Source organism: Ochotona princeps, chromosome 7, assembly GCF_030435755.1.
Source record: "Ochotona princeps isolate mOchPri1 chromosome 7, mOchPri1.hap1, whole genome shotgun sequence".
NCBI lineage: Eukaryota > Metazoa > Chordata > Mammalia > Lagomorpha > Ochotonidae > Ochotona > Ochotona princeps.
In genome coordinates, this window is record NC_080838.1 from 31,355,949 (window position 1) to 31,381,082 (window position 25,134).

A 25,134-nucleotide genomic window follows, 5' to 3' on the forward strand; every position below is an offset into this window, starting at 1 on the left:
CTTGGGGAGTGAATCATCGGATAGAAGATCTTCCTCTCTGTCTCTCCTCCTCTCTGTATATCTGACTTTGTAATAAAAATAAATAAATCTTAAAAAAAAACATGCATACACATTTTTGCATGAAAATACATCATTTCTCTGGAGTAAATTTCCAAGAATACAATCGATAGATTTCATAGTGAATCTAGATTTAATTTAGAAAAATAGTGACTGCATTATTTTACATTCTCACCAATAATGTATGAGTGATGAGTTTCTCAACATCCTTGCCAGTATTTGATACTAGTGCTAATTTTCACTGTGGCAATTCCAATAAATGTGTGGTAATATCTCATTGTAATTTAACTTTCATTTTTGCAGTGTCTAATTTTGAACATATTTCCATTAACTTATTCATATAAATCTGTATACACATTTGGGTGAAATCACTGTTTGTGTCATTTATCCAATGTCAAGTTCTTGTTTTCTGAATGTTGGGTTTTTAAATTTTAATATATTCTAGATATAAGACTTATGCCAGATAGGTCGCTTGGAGATGTTTGCTCCCAGCCTATAATTCGTCTTTTTTATTATTTGACAATGTAATTCACACAGCAATAACTTTTCGTGCTGACAAGTACAATTTATCCTTTTCTCCTTTTAACTATCATGCTTTAGCTGTCAAATCTAAAAGCTGCCTGGTTTTAGGTCCTAAAGACTTTTTTGGGTCCCAAAGCTTTGGGCCGTCTTTGACTGCTTTTCCAGGCCACAAGCAGGGAGCTGGATGGGAAGTGGAACTGCCGGGATTAGAACCGGCGCCCATATGGGATCCTGGCACATTCAAGGTGAGGACTTTAGCCGCTAGGCCACTGTGCCGGGCCTTGTTATTAGTTGTTAATTACTGGTGATTCTGTTACTGTTCTTTTTTTTTTTTTTAAGATTTATTTATTTTTTTATTACAAAGTCAGATATACAGAGAGGAAGAGAGACAGAGGGGAAGATCTTCCATCCGATGATCCACTCTCCAAGTGAGCGCAACGGCCGGTGCTTGCTTATCCGAAGCCGGGAACCAGGAACCTCTTCCAGGTCTCCCACGGGGGTACAGGGTCCCAATGCTTTGGGTCCTCCTCGACTGCTTTCCCAGGCCACAAGCAGGGAGCTGGATGGGAAGTGGAGCTGCAGGGATTAGAACCGGCACCCATATGGGATCCTGGCACGTTCAAGGCGAGGACTTTAGCTGCTAGGCCACGCTGCTGGATGCCGTATGTATGTTTGAGTTTTATTAATGAGAAACAAAATCTGCAGACAATTCAAATATCTTTCAAAGGGTGAGCATTTAAAAACTATAGCACATTCATTCCACAGAATTCTACTCATTTGGGGCATCATGTTGAGTGAAAAAAGTGATTTCAAAGTATTACACATTATAGCATTCAATCACATAAAACAAACAAACAAAAAGACATTCTGACTATCAAAGAGTAACCAAACAATGCTTCAGTATTATAATATGAAGACAAAGAGACTGATAAATGCCTGAAAGTGAGTGGGAAAAAATGCTCAAAGGATTACTCAGAAGCACACAGAATCAAATTACTGAGGTAAAGAAATCCAAATATGATATGATAAATATTTTGCAAAGAAGTTGAGATTTTGAAATCAAACTGAAGGATTAGAAATGAAGAATTAACATGGCAAAAAGAAAATACAATGGAAAACCTCAATAACAGACTTGTTAAGACAGAAGAAACAATATCCCAGACAGAAGACAAGACATGGTAACATCTCAGTCTGATAAACAAACATAAACAAAAATGAGAAAAATACAATGTTCAAGATTTATAGGACACCATCAGACAACCAAACATATGTACCTTGGGAGCTTATGAAGATACAGAGAGAATGGATTAGAAGGCCTATTCAATAAAAATAATAGCAGAAAAATTTGCTAATACAGAGAAAGAAAAGGACATCTAAGTACAAGGAGCACAAGAGCCTCTAAATAAGCATGAGCAGAAAAGACTGTCACCACAAGATATTGTAGTCAAAATGTTCACAGTAACATGTAAAGATTCTGAAATATGCTTAAGATAAATGTGATAACCTTCAGAGGCTCCTGTTAGACTGGTGGTTTCTCATTGGAAATCCTGCAGGGTAGGAGAGAATAGAGACATATTGCTCAAGTCCTGAAAGAAAACAGAAACAGATTGGTTACTAAGATGGAGATTGAGTTGGTAATGAACACTTTCCCAACAAATACAACCGAAGACTGGGTGGTTTCACTGCTAAGTTCCAGAGGAAGTAATTTCAATTCTTCTCAAACTATTCAAAACAATTGAAAGTGAGGGAATCTTCCAAAACTCCTACTGCAAGATCAGCATTACCTGAAGTACCAAACCAGAGAAAGATACAACAGAGAAAGAGAACTATTGACCAATGTCCCTGAACAACATAGATGCAAACATCTTGAACAAAACATTAACTAATTGAATCCAACAACACATCAAAAAGATTCATTCATCCAGAACATGTGGATTCACCCCACAGATGGTTGAACACACACAAATGAATAAATGTAACACATTACTTTAACAGGTGAAGAAGACAAAAAATGACTACCCTGATAGATGCCGAGAAAGCACTTGATCAAATACATCCTCTCATGATGAAAACCTTAAGCAAATTGAGTGTAGAAGGAACATTTCTAACACAATCAATGCAATATATGAAAAAGCCATAGCCAACATTATACTGAATGGGGAAAAGTTGAAAATATTACCAGTAAGATTCAGAACCAGACAACGATGGCTGATCTCACCACTGCTATTCAATATGGTTGCAGAAGATTTAGCAAGAGCCAATAAACAAGAAAAAGAAATCAGGGGCCCGGCGGCATGGCCTAGCGGCTAAAGTCCTCGCCTTGAACGCCCCGGGATCCCATATGGGCACCGGTTCTAATCCCGGCAGCCCCACTTCCCATTCAGCTCCCTGCTTGTGGCCTGGGAAAGCAGTCAAAGATGGCCCAAAGCTTTGGGACCCTGCACCCGTGTGGGAGACCTGGAAGATGTTCCTGGTTCCCGGCTTCTGATCGGCACAGCACCGGCCATGGCGGCTCACTTGGGGAATGAATCATCGGATGGAAGATCTTCCTCTCTGTCTCTCCTCCTCTCTGTATATCTGACTTTGTAATAAAATAAATAAATCTTTTTTAAAAAAAGAAAAAGAAATCAAAAGAAAGAAACTGGAAAGGAGGATGTCAAGATATCACATGATTCTATAAATAGGACAACTAAAAGATTCTGGGAAGATACCACTGGAAATCATATAAGCATTTGATAAAGTTGCAGTATATTAAGTCTAGCCTTTGTATGCACAAACAACTCCAAGACTGAATTGTTGTTATATCATAATTTATTATATCAGTCTTAATCATGACAGATGCAAGAAAATTTAAATACCTTGGAATAAATTTAACCAAGGATATGAGGTTTTCCTATGAAGAAAATTATAAGACGTTAAGTAATGCAATAGAAAAAACACATAAAATGAAAAAAACTTCCATATTCATGGGTTGGCACAATTATTATCAAAATGTTCTTACTACAGAAAGCTCCTTTACAGGTTCATTGCAAACATAATAAAAATACTTACAACATTCTTCTCAGATCTAGTAAAAATGCTGCTAAAGTACAAACAGAAACACAAGACAACCTGAACAGCTGAAACAACAGCAAAAATGAAGCTGGAAATATTATATTACCAGACTTCAAGATGTACTACAGGACAATTGTAATCAAAACAACCTGACACAAATAGACATGCAGATCAATGGAATAAAATAGAAATTCTGGAAGAAAAACTCATTTCTACAGCCAACTAATATTTGACATAATCACTAAAATCAGTACAGGGAGAATGGTCAGTCTCTTCAACAAACGATTCTGAGAAACCGGGATTTATGTGTGCAGAAATATGAAACAAGACCCCTACCTTACAGCTCACACAAAATCAACTCTAACTGGGTCAAGGACCTAAACCTAGGACTTGATACCATCACATTACTAGAGGAAAACATCAGGGAAACTGTAAAACACAAGCACAGGCAAAGATTTCTTGGAATAAAACCCAGAAACATGGGTAAGAAAAGCAAAAATAAACAAATGAGATTTCACCAAGCTAAGAAGGTTATGCACAGGATGGAAACTGTCAACAAAGTGAAGAGGCAACCAACCAAAAGACCAAATAACAAATTGGACCAAAAGAAAAAGATCTAGAATGTGAGAGATTTAAATTCAAGCACATTAGTAGCTTAAGTGTGAGTTCTCACACATGAGAACCAGTGGCGGGGAGGTGGGCAAAGCTGGTAGGGGGAATATGAAGGGCTCTGATGCTTGACCAACTCCCACTGGAAAGTATGAATTGGGATGGGAGCAAACCAGGCCAGGCAGGGCTACAACACCCATGGGCCTCATGTGAGCTAGATGAGGGAGAAGCCAGGTTGGACTGACTGTTCCACTAGTGCAAGCAGAAATTGGAGTGGGTAGTGATGGATGGTTGGGCTTTGCCTCAGCATCAGCTGGCAGAAGCTGGCACTGGGGAGGGGGGTAATTCTGTTAAACTGCAGAATAACCTGGAGAGTGCCTAATCCGGGAGTTGCCTAGAAGGGAAATAGTGGGCACCGCCCTCTAGGGTTACCACTCCCACTGGAGAGCATGAAAACCAGGACAGGGACAGTGGTAGCTAGACAGAAACGCACCCAACAGCATGTGTGTGCTGGAAAGTACAGCTGGTTAGGTTGAACTAGACTTCAATGCCCATTGACAGTATATAAGAGCTGAATGGGATGTGGGACAGACTGGACTAGTCTGCTGCACATACTGGCAAGCACAGGTACCAAATCAGAGTAAAGGGCGGGCCTGGTTGCGGTTACTGGGAGTCGCCCCATCTGGGTTGCAGCTCCAACTGGTTTGTGTGAAGGCTTGACTGCAACACCCATTGGTTCCAGTGGAAGACAGGGCTGGAAACAGAATTGACCCATCAATTGCAACCACCAGCACAGGCATACGCTGATTGGGGTGATGGATTGTGCCAGACCCTGTACTGGCATTCACGCACAAGAATCAGGTCTGGGATCACTTCAGATGTAGTTTTTTGGGGGATCTAACAAACTGAACTGCTGATCTCAGAACCCCAATCATGAAGAGAATTGCAGGTTTCATGGTGTGACCATGGAGTGCATGTGTCAAAGCTGAGCCTCCTCAGAGGCCCAGACAGAGCAGTAGATAGTATATCCAAGTGCACAGGGAGGAAATGGCGGTCCATCGGAGCCTGCAGAGGACACCTGGTACCACAACAGAGGACGGAGGACAGACCAAATGGATCATCTTTCCCAGCCATATGTTGGCAGTGAAGATCTGGGCAAATGGAGACTCTAAGGTGGACTGTCAGGCAATGGATTCTGGAGAAATTTCATCATCCTAGGAATGGTGAGATTGGCAGCAATTCAGAACTTCTGAACTATCGAAACCACTTGAGCAGTGCCCTCAGAGTGTGCCCCATGTCGGGGACCCTGGGATGGGGTTGGGAGGTTGGGTGGGGTTTCTCACTTTATCTCCCTCCTTACCCCAGATACACACACATAAAAAAATGTGGAAACAATAGTCTTATCCATTTTGTGTAACCCTTGACCCTTTGTACCCTAATCAACTATGTAAAGATTATCAAAATAAAAGAAAAGGAAAAAAAATAAGCGTAAGTTATCTAAATATCTTTTAAGAGTAGAGATTATCAGAATATGGAAAAAAGTCAAAACCCAGCTATGTATTGCTTCAGAATCACTTTCTTTTTTTATTATTTTATTTTTTCTTTATTTTTTGACCATCTTTACATAGTTAATTAGGGCACAAAGGTGCAAGGGCTACAGGAAAGTGGGTAAGACTATTATTTCCACATTTTTTTCCTGTACCTGAGGTAAAGGGGAAATAAAGGGAGAAGCTCTACCCAGTCTCCCACCCATCCCAGGTTCCTGATGTGGGGCATGCTCCCAGGGTCTTGCTCAAGTGGTTTTGATAGTTAAAGAGTTATGAATTGCTGCCAATCTCACCATTCCAAGCATGATGAAGTTGCTGAAGAATCTACTGATTGATATAGTCCATCTTAGAGTCTCTGTTACCCAGTTTTTCACTGCCAACATATGGCTGGGGTTGTTGATTGATTTGTTCCGTCTTCTGTCTTTTCATGGTTAAAGTTCTGAGTCCTGCAGTTCAGTTGGGGAGATCCCCAAAGAAACTTTGTCTGAGATGATTCCAGACCAGATTCTTGTGTGTACTTGGCAAGTACAGGGACCGGTACAGTCCATCGCCCCGATCAGCTGGTGGTTGCAATTGCTGGGTTGGTTCTGTTTCCATCCACGTCTTCCACTGGAACCAATGGGTGTTGCAGTCAAGCCTGTTTCTGCCCAGCACACAATTGGCCCTCATATAAACCAGTGGGAGCTGTAGCCTAATCAGAGTGACCCACAATAACCCCCACCAGGTCCGCCCCCTGCCTTGGTACCTGTGCTTGCCAGTATGTGCAGCAGACTAGTCCAGTCTGTCCCACATCCCATTCAGTTCTCATACATGACAATAGGCATTGAAGCCTAGTTCAACCTAACCAGCTCCACTATCCAACCTACACACATTCTGTTGGGTGCGTTTCTGTCTAGCTACCACTGTCCCTGTCCTGGTTTTCATGCTCTCCAGTGGGAGTGGTAACCCTAGAGGGCGGTGCCCACTATTTCCCTTCTAGGCAACTCCCATTCCTGGATTAGGCACTCTCCAGGTGGTTCTAGGATTCAACTTGACAGATTTAACCTCTAGTGCCAGCTTCTGCCAGCTGATGCTGAGGCAAAGCCCAACCATCCATCACTACCCACTCCAATTTCTGCTTGCACTAGTGGAACAGTCAGCCCAACCTGGCTTCTCCCTCATCTAGCTCACATGAGGCCCACGGGTGTTGTAGCCCTGCCTGGCCTGGTTTGCTCCCATCCCAATTCATGCTTTCCAATGGGAGTGGCTGTCCAGCAGAGAACCACTTTCAATAAGCAGACACAAACAGATTAAATGTAAAAGGATATAATAGATAAATAAGGCTAATACAAATATAAATAAGTCTGGACTCATTACACTGATATGAAAATGTAGATTTTAGAGCAAAATTGTCATAATTAATAATGAGGACCTTCTCTTAATGATAAAGGTGTTTATGGATCTAATGCCAGAGCTTCAAAGTACACATAACAAAACAAAAAGGAGACAAATGCAGAGAGATATAGATGAAACATTAATTATAGTTGAAGATTTCAACGCATTGTCTCGATGATGATAGAATATAGAGATAAAACAGATGAGATAACATAGAAAAGCAGTGAGTAAACAGAAGACATAAATTGCACTATCAATAAACTTGACCTAATTGACATTTGTGGAACATGTGAAATAAGAACTGAAGAAAACACATTCTTCTCAAGCGTACATGGAATATTTACTAAGACAGGTCATATATTCAGCTATGATGAATGCAAGTCTCAAAAAACTGGAAAAACATTAAAATCAGAAAAATGTGTTTCCTGATTATAATGGAGTTAGATCAGTAATTTATCACAGAAGCTTGTCTAGAAACCCTTTAAGTATTTGGAGACTACATAACACACTGAAAAGTGAAAGCCCAATATATAGAATTTTCTGGATTGGTTTTATTGAAAGTACTATGTAAGGGAAATTTAATGCTGTATTAAAAAAAAGGAAATCTCAAAGCAAAAAAGTGAGTTTCCAAGTTAAGAAACTATAAAAACAGCTAATGAAATCCCAAGCAATAGCGAGATGAAACAACAGTCATCAGAGCAGTAATCATTGAAGCAGAGAAGAGGGAGTGATGGATGTGTTTATTACGCTATAATTTCACACACACATACACTTTTGAAGACATTAACTTGCACACTTCAAATACACAAACTTTATTGAATTCAGTTTCACTTCTGCAAAGCTTTTGAAAACTAAGCCTGAAGGATAAGCATTGGCATAGTGATTAAGATGCTACTTGGGACACCCACATTTCACATCAGAGGTCCTGTGTTTGAGTCCTGTTCATTTCCAGTGCTATTTCACGGCTAATGTGCATCCTGGGATGCAGCAGGAACGCCTCCCCTCACCAGGTAGGAGACCTGGGCTGGCTTTTCAAATCCTGACTTCAGTCTGTTGTGGGTACTTGGGGAGTGAATCAGCACATAAAAGATCATTATTTTTCCATCTCCTCTTACAAGTAAATGAATGAATTAAAATAATTCTGGTTGATGCTCAGTGCTACCAGTGATGGGGAATTTAGGAATCCTCATGCTCCAACAATGACAGTGTAACGCAGATGTTCTAGAGAGCCAAACAGCTTTGTGTAATAATCTTAAATACGTGTGATGTTTAAACCTACAGTTCTTCCCCTATACTTTAAAGAAACATCTAAGCATATTTTATAGGAGATGTGTGTTAAAATGTTTCTTATAGCACTATTTGAGGTACTGGGGAGTTAGTGGAAACTGGAGAATTACTTTTGGTAGAGGGGATGGGTACAATGTGGTAGGTGGAATGTTATGCTCCCATTAGAAATTGTGGATTAAATGCATGCATAGGAGTATGGAGGAATCCTAAACCATAGTGTAGGCCTCCCAAAGAAACATTTATATGTGCAAAGAGATAATGAGTAAAATATGTGTATATGCATTTATATATCTCAAATTATAATTTACATAAAATAAAGTCATACATGGAAGCAAAGTTTGCATTTTGACAAGAACATACAGCTGTACTTTATACTTAAAGAAAATGTTAACAAGTGGGATTGAGGGATTTGGATTGAGAAAGAGGTTTAAAATAGAATGAAAAGTTGATTTACTTTTTGTTATAATCCACATGCTGGGACTCTTCAGGGAATTCTGAACTGCTTTGTATACTATGATGGAATTCAAAACTTTTTTTTTGGTTTTGAAATAACTTTTATTGGATTTCAAAACTTTTTAACAATGTATTTTTATGTGTCAAATTGTTTTTGACATTGTTTGCTTGTGAGGATTCAATTCCCCCTTTTCTCACTCACCATCTTTAATTGATGAGTGTAGGTAAAAAAAAAAAAAAAACTCACTAAAATGTAACTCTGGAGAGAGGTCTTTCAAAATCCAGTTTTTGAAACTTTCCTTAAAATCCTGCTGCATTCATTGTTCAGGCAGAGTAGGTTTCATTTGAGCATAAAGTTAGACTTTCAGTTGAATAACATTCTGGAAATAGGATAGTTCAAAAACGATCTAACACTGCCACTGTTTGGAATGTCATAGGTGGCATTAGTGTTAATTGATATGGACATGAAGATGAACCAGGAGATGTGTGTTATTCATTACTTTAGTGTCTTGGGGACAGGGCAAGTGATATGATTTGGATATGACATGGTTCCACAATTCTTTGAACACGAAATCCCTGAAATGCTATGATAATAGTATGGAGAGGGTAGAAATTTCAGTCCAGTTATGGTGTGGAGAAGGTGGTGCTACTGGAAAGTGCTTAGGTCAGTGGTGATGTGCCCTAAGATAGTAGTCAGGTACAGTCTTTCTCTCTTCTTGCCTTGTGAGCATTGCTTCACAAACACTTCTTCATTACTATCCTTCTCTGCCCTCACCAGCTGTGAAACCAATAGAATTCATTTGATCTTAGAATGTGAACCTCAAAAATCACAGCCAAAAATTCTTTCCTTCATAAGTGTATTTTTACAGATTTTTTTATTACAGTAATGAAAAAAATGACTAATAAAGAAAGTATAAACATAAGTTCTAAGAATTGTCATTAGAGAGCCTGGGACAATAGTTCATAGAGTGTGGGCATGAAACAAAAAAGAGTTTCTGATCCAGTCAGAATGGGGAGCAACATGAGGGTTAGAGAAAAGTTTCAGAGAGTAGATAATACATGAGTGGAGTCTTGGATTAAGGTATCTGGGGGAGGGGATGCCGATGATAGAGGCATCATTTGGCACCAGTGAGCTAGGGGAGGTGAAAGCACCACATAGATTTGAATCCTAAAGTGTACATGGTAGAAGATGTGGAAAAATGAGACTGCAAGCTTCAGGTTTTCACATTGATAGAACTCAAATATCCAATATCCTCTTCCTCTATTTTTTACTTTGTTTTCTTTAAGCTGTTTTCCTTTCTGAAAGTCTTTTTTTGTTTGTTTATTTCATTTTATGACATAGTTTTATAGGCTCTGGGGTTCCCCCAATCCCTCCCCCTGCCCTCCCCCCATGGTGGAATCCTCCACCTAGTTGCAGTGTTAACAGTTCAAATCCAGTCATGATTCTTCCATTGCAAGCATGTACCATGCAGAGTCCAGCCTTCGCATTGTCCAGATAGATCCAGCAGATTCTTGGGGTGACCATCTCTGGTCTGAAAGCAGAGCTGGCAGAGCATTTGTTAACAATAGAGGTGCAGAATAGTTTTAGGTGGGGTGTGCAGAGAAATCTTCACCTCCCCAGTGAGGGGTGACTCATCTTTGTGACCTGCCTAGTGAGGTGTATGTGAGTCCAAGCTGACCTATCCCTGTCTGCTCTAAGCTTTCTTTATTGGTCTCTGTCTATCTAATCTGATTTTTTTTGAGGGGGAGGAGAGATGGGGTCTCCAGAGCAACCCTGATGGTCATTGCAAGACAGGGTGGGGATCCAAAGTTGGAACTAAGTAAGGACCAGAGAAAGCTCCCCTCCTGGGATCCTAAGGAGGTTTCTTCTGTTTCTGAGGACTGCTCAGGACTCCCAACTGTTTTTCCTATGTCATGAGGTCCTGTGAGGAAGGATCTGGGCTTCCTCCATCCCGTGTGAGAGATCTGATAGGGAATGGATGACCTCAGAGTTCTTGGCCTGCGGGGGAACTCCAATTCCCTGTGGTCTCCTTGGCTGTTGGGACACAGTCGTTGGCGTCCTTACTGGTAGTCCTTGCTGAGGATCTGGGAGTCTCCAGAGTTGGGGTACAAGCCTCCCCCCCGTCCTCCTGATCCACTCTGGGGCTTCTCTCCTGCTCTGTGTGCATGACCACTTGTTAAGAGGTTGTCAGGGTCACTCTTGAGTCCCCCTATATGTCTTTATAGTTTTGCCAAAGACCAGTGCTGACTCGTGTCTGTTATCTATAAGTTACCTGTTATATTCTTGATAGGTTATACTTAACATCTTCCTCACACTTTCAAAAGTGGTGGAAGATTTCTCTGCTCTCCCGCCCCATTATGGAATAATATGGGGTATTAAAAGTATATTAGGTTTTACAATTCTTTGATGTAGAGCATAAGCAGTCTGACTGAAAGTCTTTTTCAATTTAGTTGTAGAAACTGATAAAATTCTTTATAATATTCTACACATTTCAGGAATTCCAACTTATTTGTATACCAAAATATTATTCTTCAGATTTATTTTTAATGTTAGAATTTATGGATAGCATATGATAAAGGTCATTAATGTTCTTATAAACATGCAGCCACTTAACATGTTAATGAGTTCTGAATTAGTTTTCAGATAGAAAGTGAAAATTGTCTGCTCCTTTATGCTAATTTTCATACCATTCAATCTTTTAAAATACTTCATTTGTTTTCATCGATGTGTGATAGTTTTATTACCTTAGATTTGAAAATTTGCTCAGGTTACTAAATGGTAGTTTTAATTTCTTGTGGTAAACATTACAGAGGTATGAAATGCATACGGAAGAGCAGTTAAGCTCATAAATAATGAATTCTTCAGAACACACCTATGTAACCACCCCCTGGATAAAAGCAGGTAACATGATTAGCACCGCTGAGGTTCCCAGCATACTCTTCCAGTCAGTGTTCCTTCAGAGGTACCATTCTTGCACGTTTTAATGGATTCTATCTGTGTAAGTTTGAACTTTTGCTAAGTGGAACCATTATATGTTTATTTCTTTGGGTCTGGTTTCTGTTGTTTAATACAAGGGTGTTTCAGAAAGTTCACAAGGAGTAGAACCAAACGATAAGCCCTTTTGGGTGCAAGAATTTTGAAGTCCATACATCCAAGGGGTTTTCAAAAAGTTCACAAAAAAATTCATGTTGTGAAAAAAAAATGTGTATATTTCCAACTTGTTTAGCAGTCAGCTTATCTTTTAATTTGATTTTCCAACAAATTTTTGAATACCCTCATTTGGTTTGTAACATTCATCTAAATTGTAAATCACAGCTAATGTTTGTTGACTCCTGCTGTTGTAGATTGCCTCTTGTAAGAATTCATACTTTATTTATACATTTTATTTTAGGTGGATGGTTTGGCTATTTGCATCTCTCTCAGTTAACAGTGATCCAAATATGTGATGATAGAAATATCCAAACTGGGTGTGGTAGCCTAATGGCTAAAGTCCTTACCTTGCATGCTCCAGGATCCCCCATGGGTGCCAGTTCTAATACCACTGCCCCGCTTCCCATCCAGCTCCCTGCTTGTGGCTTGGGAAAGCAGTGGTGGATGGCCCAAGGCCTTGGGACCCTGCACTTGTGTGGGAGACCCAGAGAAAGCTCCTGGCTTCTTGTTTCAGATTGGCTCAGCTCTGGCCGCTGTGGCCACTTGGGGAGTAAGCCAGCAGACAGAAGATGTTTTTCTCTGTATCTCCTCCGTACATCTGCCTTTCCAATAAAAATAAATAAATCTTTAAAAAAATACCCAAATCAGAGGAACTATTTCCCTCTTGTGATGAGGGAAGGATTATGTAGTGACATTTCAACATTTTAATCAGAAATCTACACCCACACCTCTTTGAGAGCCACTACCTGTGTTTGTGTTTCCTACTGAAAACTGGCTCCCAATGGCTAAAAGCAATCACCTCCTGAGACAGAGACCTTGTGGGAGAAGAGAGACAGGCCACACTGTGAATAACAACAGTAGCACAAGTGATTTTTCTCAGGAGATCTATTTTCAGCATAGATTACAAACCTTCGAACCCCTACTTAAAAGAGTTTAAGACCTGTCTGCTTTCCATGGTGACCAGGACTAGTCAGGAAGGCCTGCAATGGGGAAGAGGAATACAGTCATGCCAGGTTTGGGAAATGTTATGAAGGCAGAAATAACATGGGAAGCAGGAAGCATTTCTTTCTGACAACATGTTGCATGTAAGGGTAATTTTGTTTTGTCATCTGGTCTCTACCAAGAACATGCCTGGTGTACCATGGATAATAAATGCTTCAGAATGTAGATGGAATAGAAACTGAGCCTCCTGCAGAACACTGACTGATAGATGCTGGTTCCCCAAATGTCTGGCATATGGGCATAAGCAAAGACTAAAATAGTAAGGATGAGATTCCTGGAGCTACAATTAACTACCTGTAGTGTACACAGCAGAGCTCACAGTGCTAGGCTAAATTTTTCCGCATCAACGCAGAGTGTCTGGGGGAAGAGAAACAAGATCTCCCATGTATCTTCTTTCGGCTGCACTAGCATTCACCTGGGGGCAGAACTGGAGTCAGCTCCTCAGATGGCAACATCACGGAGTCTGGAATCACTGAGCAGCAAGGGCTTCACACTTTGTCTTATTTAGGGTGATGTGGCTTTCAAGGTCTATGGTAGCCCAGGAAATTCCTATGCTCATTCATAAACGATGCATAGCCCTGGAGTGACACAATTTGGTATATATCTGATAATTAAACTTTCAAAAATAAGGAATATTGTTCTGATATTTTGGAAACTCCCAAGAGTATTGGAACAGTGACAAGAGAAAATGAGGAGAGTTCTTGAAAGCAGCTATCTCTAAGCTTGCACAGCATGATAGGCCAAATAACCAAGGAGCAGATCAGTTGTATATTAGGAGCCTTGTTTTTATTCATCTGCACCAAGTAATGGACCAAGGAGCCAGTGGTTGTTGCAAAATTTGCCCATGAGTGAGGTGACAGATGCAGGAACCAGGTTCCAGAAGATGCATGCAATACTTCCAGAAAAGTAAAGGAGGGAGTTGAAAATACTGTTTCTTAGGATGTGATTCCACAAAGATTCCGCTCAGAAAGTGCTGCTTCACATGAATTGGCAGGATTTTAGTGAAATAGCAGAGTGCAACCACCCAGGTTCAATTCTGGCTAGACTGTGCTGAGAATGTGCTAACGCTCGCTCACACATAAACATAGCATGTAGAGGAGGCTGAGAGTGAATGCCTTTCTTTGTGTTGACTCTTGGTGACTATTAGCTTTTTGAAACTACTCCATTTTTAATTATTGCTGTGTTTTAATTGGGAAGGTATAATTAGAGGTCACAGAAATGATTGACATAATGTAACTTCAATGTGTATTTAACTATAATTTCATTTTAGACGACCAGGCATTTGAAGGTGTGAAATAAATACTAGCTGTATGTATGTATTCCCAGGTTAGAAATTCATCTGTAAACTGAAAGGTCAATCTTTCTTTCCTTTGGCCTTCTGATATTAAATTTGGGGAAAGATGACTTTTAAAGAGCAATTAATTTTGGGAACTAAGATACAATTTGTAGATTTCTCAAGCCCACCTTGTTCATCCATTATTTTGATCCGTATTCTGGATCTCTCTTTTGACAGTTTCTCCTTTTGAATTTATCACTTCCTGGCTAGGAAGGAAAAGAAGGTAACATTTATATTATTTTTTTTGCTTATAAATTCTGAGTTTTGGATGATGAGATCAATGTTAGAAGATGACAGCTTATATTTTATTTAAATGTTTTTATATTTTGTAATCGGTAGTATATTCTGGGTTTTTTTTGGGGGGGCTAAGTTCTTAATAGCTTTATTCTTCTGACATTATAATACAAAAATCCACTGATTTCCTTGGAATATCATACAAATTAAGGAAGTAACAGATTGGAGCCCATAATGATAAGAAGCACTTTATCTGACCTTGCTGCTGGCATTATTATCATGGTTATCCTCTATTGTTTTCCGATGTAATTAGCAGGGAGCTGGATTGGAATTTGAACATCTGGAACACAAAATTGCCCATATGGGATTCTGGAACCACAAGGTGAAGGATGTTATGAGCCATGGTGCCAGCCCCTGCTGTTGTTTTTAACAAATGTATGGGCCCTGTTTCTAACAGCAATATTGGATTTACAGTAAATTTGAACAAAACCTGCAGAAATCCTATATATTCCCTGTCCTTACCCCTACATCCTCCCTTACCCTAATGGTTTGTTTTGTGTGGAACATTCGTTACAGTGATGAGCCCATTTGAGACCTTGTTATTGACTCAATTCCAGAGTATATATCAGAGTGCATGCTGTTTCACCATCCCATTGACACTGACAGACGTGTGATTGACATGTATTTGCCCTCACAGGGTTACACAGTCTTACTGCTCCCAAGCCCTTGTCCATTCTTTGTTCTTCCCTTTCTTCCCTCTGACAATAACTTATGCTTTCACTGCCCCTGCTTTACCTTTTCTAGAATGCCATATAGTCAAAATCATATAGGACACAGCCTTTTCCAGACTGGCTTCTTACATTTAGAACTCGAATTCTTCCATGTTTTTTTTTTTTTCAATGGCTTAACAGCTCATTCATTTTTACTGATGAACAAGATTCCAGTGGACATACATACTGTAATTTGCTATCCTACACTATTCTTTTCATGCCAGCATGTGGAGTCTGATTATCAGTGGTATGTTTCCTGAGAAGCGTTCCCTAAAAGATATCTGGGTTCTATTATAAGTAGTTAGATGGCAACAGCCAGGTCCCTGGTGAAATGAGAGAAAGAGGCACCTTTCAATATCTGTAAGATCTTGTTTCTCTCCTATTTTACTCCTTGGAAAGGCAAAATAGCGAATTCCTCCTTGGTTTTAGTTTCATACTGAGAATAGCAACTGTTGGGTAGTTAGGTGGAGCCCTCATTGGAGTATGAATCCCATTCCTGAGTTTTTTTTCATGACATTGTCAAGGAGGCAGATTTTAGCTTACCATGAGAATGAAAAGAGCAAGTTACCAGTCACATCCTCCTTATGGCTTTTTGTCTTGACAATTTAGACAAGATTACCAAATGCGTGCATTTTGCAGAATTTTGTGCCCACCCTTTAATTGATCCATTTTTTTCCCCCAAAATTCTGTTTAAAAACTTGACCGCATGGGCCTGGTGTAGTAGCCTAGTGGTGAAAAAATCCTTGCCTTGCATGTGCTGGAATTCCACATGGGTGCAAATTTTGTGTCCTTGCTGCTCCTCTTTCCATCTAGCTTCCTGCTTGTAGCCTGGGAAAGCAGTTGAGGACGATCCAAAGTGTTGGGACCCTGCACCCACCTTGAAGAAGCTCCTGGTTCCTGGCTTTGGATAGGCTCAACTCCAGCCGTTGTGGCTACTTGGGGAGTGAACCAGCGGATGGAAGATCTTTCTGTTTCTCTTTTCCTCTATAAATCTCATTTTCCAATAAAAATAAATCTTAAAAAAAAACCTTGACTTCACAAACATTTGTGTCTTTTTTCTCTTGGAGCACCCCCCACCCGATGCTGCAGTACAAGTCTGTTATTTTTGATAAATCTTGCTTTGTTCACTGAAATTGTCTGCATGATAATTCTTTCGTGTAATACAAGAACCAAATTTGTTTCCATTATTTGTGTTGATTTCCCCATAATACCAATGCCTGACACCTATCACTATTTTCCAATACAGCAAAAAAGTGCTTTGCACATGAAACTCTGGAGGTGGCACGTTATCCTGGACTATCCTAAATGATTTTTCTCAGTCCAGGCTTCCCAATTACATGAAATATAGTAAGTATACTATTATACTTTCTTCTGATTAACTCATTCAATCACTCGTAGATCATGCAGTGGCATCATTTTCTTCAAGAAGGTTCTTGATTTTCATTTCTTCAGCTACATGTCAGTCATTTAATAGCATGTTATTTAACATCTTGGTGTTGTTAATTTCTTTTTTCTCCCTGATGTTGATTTTGTTTTGTGGCTCTTCATTTAAGGGGATGTATAGTAACTGTGTAATGGAGACTGTCATATCTAGTAACATGTCATTTAACTTCAGGGCATTGTAAATTTCTATTTTTCTTTCTATTGTTGATTTTGTATTGTGGCTTTTCATTTGAGGGCATGTACAGTAGCTGTGAAATGGAGACCAACATCCAGATGTGAGGATGCAGTGTAATATGCATTTCTGCTTCCAGACAAAGATGGACTTAAAATGAAACTGTTCACTATATCTTGACAATAGGATGCTGGACTCTCTGCCATTGTCCATGCCCGCAATGATGGACATATGACTGTGTATGAAGAACTATATGTTAGTAATGATATAGAGAAACTAGGTGGGGGTTGGGGCTGGTCTAAGAGAATATGGAATTGTATCATAAAATGATAATAATAATAATAAAATGTAAAAAAATAAGTATACTGTTAAATGAGTTTACAAAGTGAGTTTTTAGTCTCATTAAACTTGACCTAATTTGCATTATGTGCAGCATGAAGTGGTTGACCTTATAGGTTTGCTTGTTTATTTATTTATTTGTTTTCATATTTTATTTTTATTATTATTATTTTTTTATGTGGTACATTTTTTTATGCACTGGGATTCCCCCCTCCCCTTCCCAAGCCCTCCCCTCACGGTGGATTGCTCTACCTTGTTGCATTTCCATAGTTCAAATTCAGTTGAGATTCTTTAATTGGAGGTATTTACCAAGCATAAAGTCCAGCATCTTATTGTCCTGGTAAGTTCAATGGTTTCTTGGTGAGACCATCTCTGGTCTGAAGGTAGAGCCGGCAGAGTATCATCTCAATCAATTAAAAGCCCCAACATAATATTTTCAACCATTTACAACATTATGGCATTAATTGACACAGTATTGATTAACCAATATGTTAATAGGAAAATGCAGGTTCTCAACCACAACCTGTGATTTCCTCATAGACATTTCAGTTTTGGTTTACATTCAACAGTGTGCTATACACCTTAAAATGGCTTAGATGGCTATTCAGCTGTCTCATGCCTATTTTAATTTTAGTATTTAGCAGTTTCTAGCATTGAAGCATGATTTCGCTGAACCTGGCTGTTTTTTGGGTGGTCTAAATTCTATAATTCTTTTTTTTAATTTTTAAAAAAATTTTGTTAAAGATTTATTTATTTTATTACAAAGTCAGATATATAGAGAGGAGAGACCGAGAGGAAGATCTTCCGTCTGATGATTCACTCCCCAAGTGAGCTGCAATGGGCCGGTGCGCGCCAATCCAAACACAGGAACCTGAAACCTCTTCCAGGTCTCCCACGCAGGTGCAGGGTCCCAATGCATTGGGTCCCAACTGCTTTCCCAGGCCACAAGCAGGGAGCTGGATGGGAAGTGGAGCTGCCAGGATTAAAACCGGCGCCCATATGGGATCCCGGGGCGTTGAAGGCGAGGACTCTAGCCGCTAGGCCACGCCGCCGGGCCCTAAATTCTATAATTCTAACAGGATATATGTCAGCAGTTTAGGTGAGGTTTATTTATTTATTTATTTATTTATTTATTTATTTATTTTTATTGGAAAGGCGGATATATAGAGAGGAGAAGAGACTGAGAGGAAGATCTTCCATCCAATGATTCACTCCCAAGTGAGCGCAATGGCCGGTGCTGCACCGATCCGAAGCCAGGAACCTGGAACCTCCTCCAGGTCTCCCACATGGCTGCAGGAACCCAAAGTTTTGGGCCGTCCTCAACTGCTTTCCCAGGCCACAAGCAGGGAGCTGGAAGAGAAGTGGAGCTGCCGGGTTTAGAACCGGCGCCCATATGGGATCCCGGGACTTTCAAGGCAAGGACTTTAGCTGCTAGGCCACGCCCCCGGGCCCATTTATTGATTTTTAATATGAAATTTTTTTACAACACCAGCTCCCAGGAAATTTTTTAAAGATTTATTTTTTATTTGAAAGAAAGATTTTTCTCTTTTTCCAGAGATAGAGAAGGTCTTCCATCTACTGGCTCACTCCCCAGATTGCTGCAATAGTCAGAGCTGAGCTTACCTGAAGCCAGGAGCTTCTTTCAGATGTTCCACATATGTGCAGAATTCCAAGGTCTTAGGCCATCCTCTGCTCCTTTCCCAGGCTATAAGCAGTGAACTGGATCAGAAGTGGAGCACCTGGTCCAGGATGCAAAATGGTGCCCATAACGGATGCCAGTGTCAAAGGATGGAGGATTAGCTTGCTGCACTGTTGGGTTAGCCACAGACATTTTTAAAAGCAGATTTATTTATTTATATTTTAAAGGTAGGCATGACAGAGAGGTGAGGAAAGAGAGAGAGAGGTCTTTCATCCACTGGCTCATTATTAAAAATGTGCTTTTGCTATTGTGTAGGAGGTGGCCCCTATAAAGTCCCCTGTTGCCCCAGGAGGTTCTTTAGTTCTGTGAGACAGAAAATTAATTGCAATCCAACAAAATGAAGACAAGGAGATTTTATGGAAGAAAAAAGCAGAAAGGAGGTTAATCCACAGATAGGGCAGCCTGTGTGTGACTGGGGTTTTACTTTCATGGGGTCTAGGAAATGTTAATATCTGGGTGGAATATTCATTTTATTTCTGGGAAAGGGTCCCAGGAATTAGGCATCAACTGCTTTTCTCTCTTTGTATGATCATTTTAATAGATTGTCATGGCAGCTGCAAACTATCACATAGTGAGTGGAGGAAGTTTACTATGTGTTATAATCATGATATGATCAAGCTAGGATGTAGGTAGCGGTTAATCTGGTTGCCATTCTAGATCCAAGTGACCAATGTGAGCCAGTTCCTTTGCCCAAATCTTGTGGCTTTTTTTTCCCCCAGCTTGCTTAATGATGGGTTGTGCTGGAGCTTGCCACACACTATCTGACTTTTCTGAAACTTTTCTGAAGAGATCTGAGTTTAGGTTTTCAGTTAGGGAACCAAGCCGAGGACTCATCATCATGGTCCATTTGTTGGTGTTCTTGAGTGAATTTGTTTCTTGAAGTTTCTAAAGTAGTCTGAGATTTCTTTGTCAAAGTATCCAGACACACAGAAGAGAAATATATTAATGATTCAGGAAATCTAGGCCTGGACTGCTCATTATTTATCTCTACAAGGCCAAATTACTAGAGCCAAGAATTGATGCAAGAAAGCAGGTTATTTGAGAGGCTAGAAGTCTTGAGGGGAACAAAAGACTTCTAGCAGTATCAAAGAGTCTTTCCTGTGGTGCCAGTTACAAGAGCACTTGTTAAAGGACAAGTAGAAAGTTAGGGGAGGTTAGGGAGGATGAGACATTTTGAAACTAGTCAGGATGCATGATCATTTTGATTTAGGACTTGGCTGTTTTGAATTCAGCGCATAGCTCCAAGTTTGATTAAATGGTGGTTCTTTTGACACTAGACTAGCTGGTTGGTTGCAAATTTTTTCCAAATTCTTTCCTTGTCTGAAGTCTTATGATTCTAGCCATTTCCCTGTAGACAGACCCCGGAATCTTAATCAAGCATTGCTTAGTTGTCAGATATAGGTTTAATTAGTCACAACATCATCAATTACCTCTTTTTGAGCAGAATGTGGAAAGACAAGAGAAAATATATACACTTTACCTAGGGTTGCAGTAGCAGGCCCATTTCTCCAGGGCCCATTTCTCTATTTTGGCTTCGAAAAGTTCATTCTCAGTTCCTTAAAGGTATCTGGTCATTTCTGAAAATAGAATATTCCAGGCAAATTGTTGGTAATGTAACCACTTTTAATAATCTTGCTGTTATCAAAAGAATAGATTCTCATTGAACCTACACAAATGACTACATTACCATAGAAATAAAGCGATCACAGTTTTGAATTCTGAGGGATGAGTTTTAGTTGGAGAGATGTTTCAGTTCTGCTCACAAATGTGCTTTATCATACTGCTGTGAGCTATAGCTAGGCCAAAAAAAAAAAAAAAAAGACCCCTCCCCTCAAAACAAAAACAAAAACAAAAACAAAAAACCCCCAAACCTAAATCTGGAAAATAAAACAAAAGAATCATAAATGTCTCATAAAGAGCCAAACAAATGATCATCCTCATCATTCAGTCTCATGTTATCAATTCAGGCTTTGATATTGGGTTAGCAGTTTTATGAGTGCAGCTTTCAGGTTCTGGCACTCTTACTCAGGTCACTGATACGGTCTCACAATGACTAGAATCCTAGTATGCTAGTTAGGATTTGTTTTATCTTCTTTACAAGCTTCCTTGAAGAGACAACACTTTAGAATTATAGCTGCTTACAAAGACCTTCAAAAGAAGCATCAGGAAAAGCATTTTCTTCCTTGGAGGGCAAGACATAAAATCTACATGGTTGAAGATCTACTGAGTCCATTATAGCTAGCAATCAAAAAGGAATTTTGCTTATTTCTGTGGTGTATAACCTAACCAGAGTGCTGACTATTTTGAAACACCTGTTAATAACACAGTGATGCAAACTATTCCAAAGAGCTAAACATCATTCTTACTTGAAAATGCTTCCCATATAATCTGACATATCAACTAAGCCCAATTATTTTATTATTTCTCTTGGATTTTCAGAGCCCTCTAGAATTCCTAAAGCCAAGTCCAAATTGGTATCAAAGTCCTAATTGCGATTTTTCAGTCTGTGAAGTGTCAATGGTTTATAACACTTGATCAAAATAGGATTATAGGTCACTATAAAGTAACAATCATACATCTAGCCACAATGAAATTTAAAATATTTTTGTGTAAGTATATGAAAATACAGAGATGAAGAAGAGTGTTGTGACTCCTTAATAGAAACCTCAGTTTTCTCAAGAAAAACAAACAAAAACGGAAAGAATAAGAAACTGTCATGGCAAGCTCAAATCTTTCCTTTTGAAGTTTATTCAATTAGTGGACAAGATTTTTAATTGTTTATTATGCCACATCAAATTACATTTAAATAAAATATTCTTTTATAACAACTATACTTTTGATATTGAAGTCAAACTTAAAACCCTTTATAATGCAATCATTTGATTCTAGTCAGCTTAACCATTTGTGTGACAGCAACGCTTTGAATACAAAAGCCAAGCTGAAGGAGATTCCATCTGGTTTGAACAGAGCTTCTATCTGGATAGAAGAGCTGATTTACAAAGGACTTGCCATGGCTCTCATCTCCTGGCTCCACTATTTAGGACAAATCACATGGAAGGCATAAAGCGAGATCAAAATCATCTCAGCAAAAAAATAAAAACTACAGTATTCTCACAGAAAATATACCAACATACCCACATGAATTTTATTCAAAAGATTAGCTCATATAAGTATTTATCTTTACCAGTCTAGATTAGAAAAAAAGATATGTGCAAAGATACACATTCACCACGTATCTGACTGGATTCCACAGGCAGGAACCACAGAGATTTACACAGAGCAAAATTTCTCAGATGTGCTTGTCTTTTTAAAAAAGATTTATTTATTTCTTATTGGAAAGGCAGATTTATAGAGAGAAGGAGACACACAGAGAAAGATTTTCCTTCTGCTAAGGTACCCCCCGAGTGCCCGTACCAGCCGGTGCCCATGTGGGATCCTGATGTGTTCAAGGCAAGGCTTTAGCTACTAGGCTGTCATGCTCACCCAGCTGTGCCATGTTTAACCAGGCTCCAGGGAGCCTCGCTGAGGTCTGTAAAATGAGCAGTGAGCAGACTGAATTTATCATTCTGCTATGGTTGACCGAACGTTGGGAGTTTTAAATCTTGTTTCCTTCAGAAGATTCATTAAAGTTTGTGTATGAAATAAACTGACAAATGTACATTCACGAAAGCAGAGTCTTACAGGAAGCATGAGACTCACAGAGAAATGAGGTGGTTGAATCTTGATAGGTTTTAGTGATGACGCAGGCTTGGGCTCTGGGGAGAAATGAGAAGGTGCATCCCATGAAAGGTTGGGCGGAAGAGGTGTGAATGAGCAGAAGGTTGTCTTGCTCTACGGGTGAAGTCTCCCAGGTAACAGTCGACTGTTACTTGTTGGCTGGGCCAGAGGTTAAACACTGAGCAAGTGAAAGAAAATCTTTCCTAGGGAGAAGAGTGGGAAGTCAGCAGATAAAAAAAGACCCTGCATCTGCTATTTCCTTTACTATTGTAGAAATAAATTTCTTTCCACAAACAACAACATTTCAGGGCATTCTTGTATCTGTAAAGTTCTACAGTTTCTCTAAAAAATAAACTTAAAAATGTGCCAACAAAACTTATTTGAGAATGGTTATATCTCCCACAGATCCATAGGGGAACTGACACTGTTGCTACCTCTCACAAGGATTAGTTTGGTGGCTCCTACTCAAGGTATTCAGCTGGGGCGATTGGAAGCCGCTTTCCCACCCTCACCTCTGAATGTGAACTGGAGCAGTGGGAAGAAAGGTCTAGGGATACCTAGAATTTATTCCTCAATGTTGTGAGTATAGCTGCATCCTTATCATAAATTCACTTACTACTGTATGTAGTAAAGAGTTGCTTTCTCTGACTTATAGCTAAGGAATTCTTTTTAGTTGCACCGGAATGTTCTTTTATGTTTTGAATGAGTCAGTGTCTGATGGTGCTCTGAGTTCAATGTTCGGTATTCAAAATGAGAATTTGGCTGTTACTACTGTGTCACTTTCTGAAGGCAGAAGAGATGCCTAGATCAATCTGCGCATGATTTCGTAGGGACTTCTAGGAATAAGGCAGTTCTTTTAATTTGTGACACCAAAAATATCAATAGCATTCTTTTTCAATTAATAGTGTTTATTTTAAAAAACAAAGATTTGGGATAGAGAAGAGACAAAAGCATGTTATAAAATTTGACAATTCAGCTTTAATTTTACCAGTTTTAGTATTGTATGAATAAAGATTGCTTTTGCGGAGAGGCAATAATAACATACGTTGCTTTTGCCAGCATTCATTTCAATAAACATCAAGCTGTGCCAGTTTCTGGAACACTGAAGGAACAGAGGCTTAGGATGAGCCCCCAGTGTCGGACATGCATACAATGGATGCTCAGTCATTATGTGCTGACCAATAACTGAATGAGCCAACACGATTCAAATGAGCAGGCACCAAGGTGAAAGTTAGCTTAGTTACACCAGGATTGTTCCTAAGGGCTTGCCTGTATACACTTGTGTAGGAAAGTTGTGAGTCATTAGCATTCTATTTTATTGGTCTGCAAAGTGGTAGAAAAGATCAACGAAAGAAAAAAGAACATTTTTCCAGCCTTATATTATAATAGGCAAAGCAATGAGGCAAAATCATTCCCCTCGGTAGCATCGCAAAGCAGTGATGACTGGCTTATGTAATCTACAAAGGAAATGTTTATTTGAGTAACTCTTTAGGTATGCCTTTAATGTTCAGAAGGGCAAAAATATAGTCCATTATGGAAGGACCTCAATATTCAGTAATAAGTACAATGAGGAAAATGGACAGTTGTTTTTCTTTTCGACAGTTGTAGGCCATTCTCCTCATCAACTTCAGGCAGGCACTGCTCTCTCTTCCCTGAATGCACCATCAATCCAGGGTTTTTAAATCTTTGTGCACACATGTTGTTATGGTCCTGCCCCTCATCTTCTCAGGTGTGTTGGCTTGAGCCGTCAATTGAAAGCTCAGTTTGGCTTTTTCCTGGAAACAGCTGGAGAAGTGATGGTTCAGATGTGACAGGTAGGCGAAGAGAACAATTAAAGCTTAGTTTTCTTAGTCCAACATTTCGGTGACAATGGGAGCAATGTTCCCTGGCTTTGACTGAGTACCTTTTAGAGCCCAGCCTTGGTGTCTCATGGTGACAGGATCTTTGTCTTCTTTCTTTGATTTGCCAGTATCTACCATGATTGCTTTTTTTTTTTTTTCTGCAGAATTCACTTTTGTATTATTTAAAATTTTGTCAGTGCTACATCCTTTAGAGATTTTATGTTTAAAAGGGTCTGCTGTTTTTCTTTGCCTTACACCTGCTTGTTCTAGCAAGAGATTCTTTGTGGAGGAGAGGGTAAACAGGTACAGGTATAATGTGATTTGCAATATGATGAAAGTCCCATTTATTCAAACAAACATATTTCTTGGTTTCTATAACTTTTGTTATTTTTTGTATTAGTGTTTTTTTTTTAAAATCTAGTGTTGTTTTAAAGGAGACATGCATTTTATGCTAGCAAGAAGTGATTTTCATGATGACTCCAAAGGATGGTCTTTGGGGAGGGAGACACAGAATGGTTTCTTTTAAT

At 39.4% G+C, this 25,134-nt stretch overlaps 1 pseudogene; it reads right to left on the reverse strand.

Annotated features, from left to right (window-relative positions):
- LOC118759013 (vacuolar-sorting protein SNF8-like) overlaps positions 1-24,745 on the reverse strand; it is a 39,241-nt pseudogene extending 14,496 nt beyond the window's left edge.
- Positions 24,746-25,134: the final 389 nt, after the last annotated feature.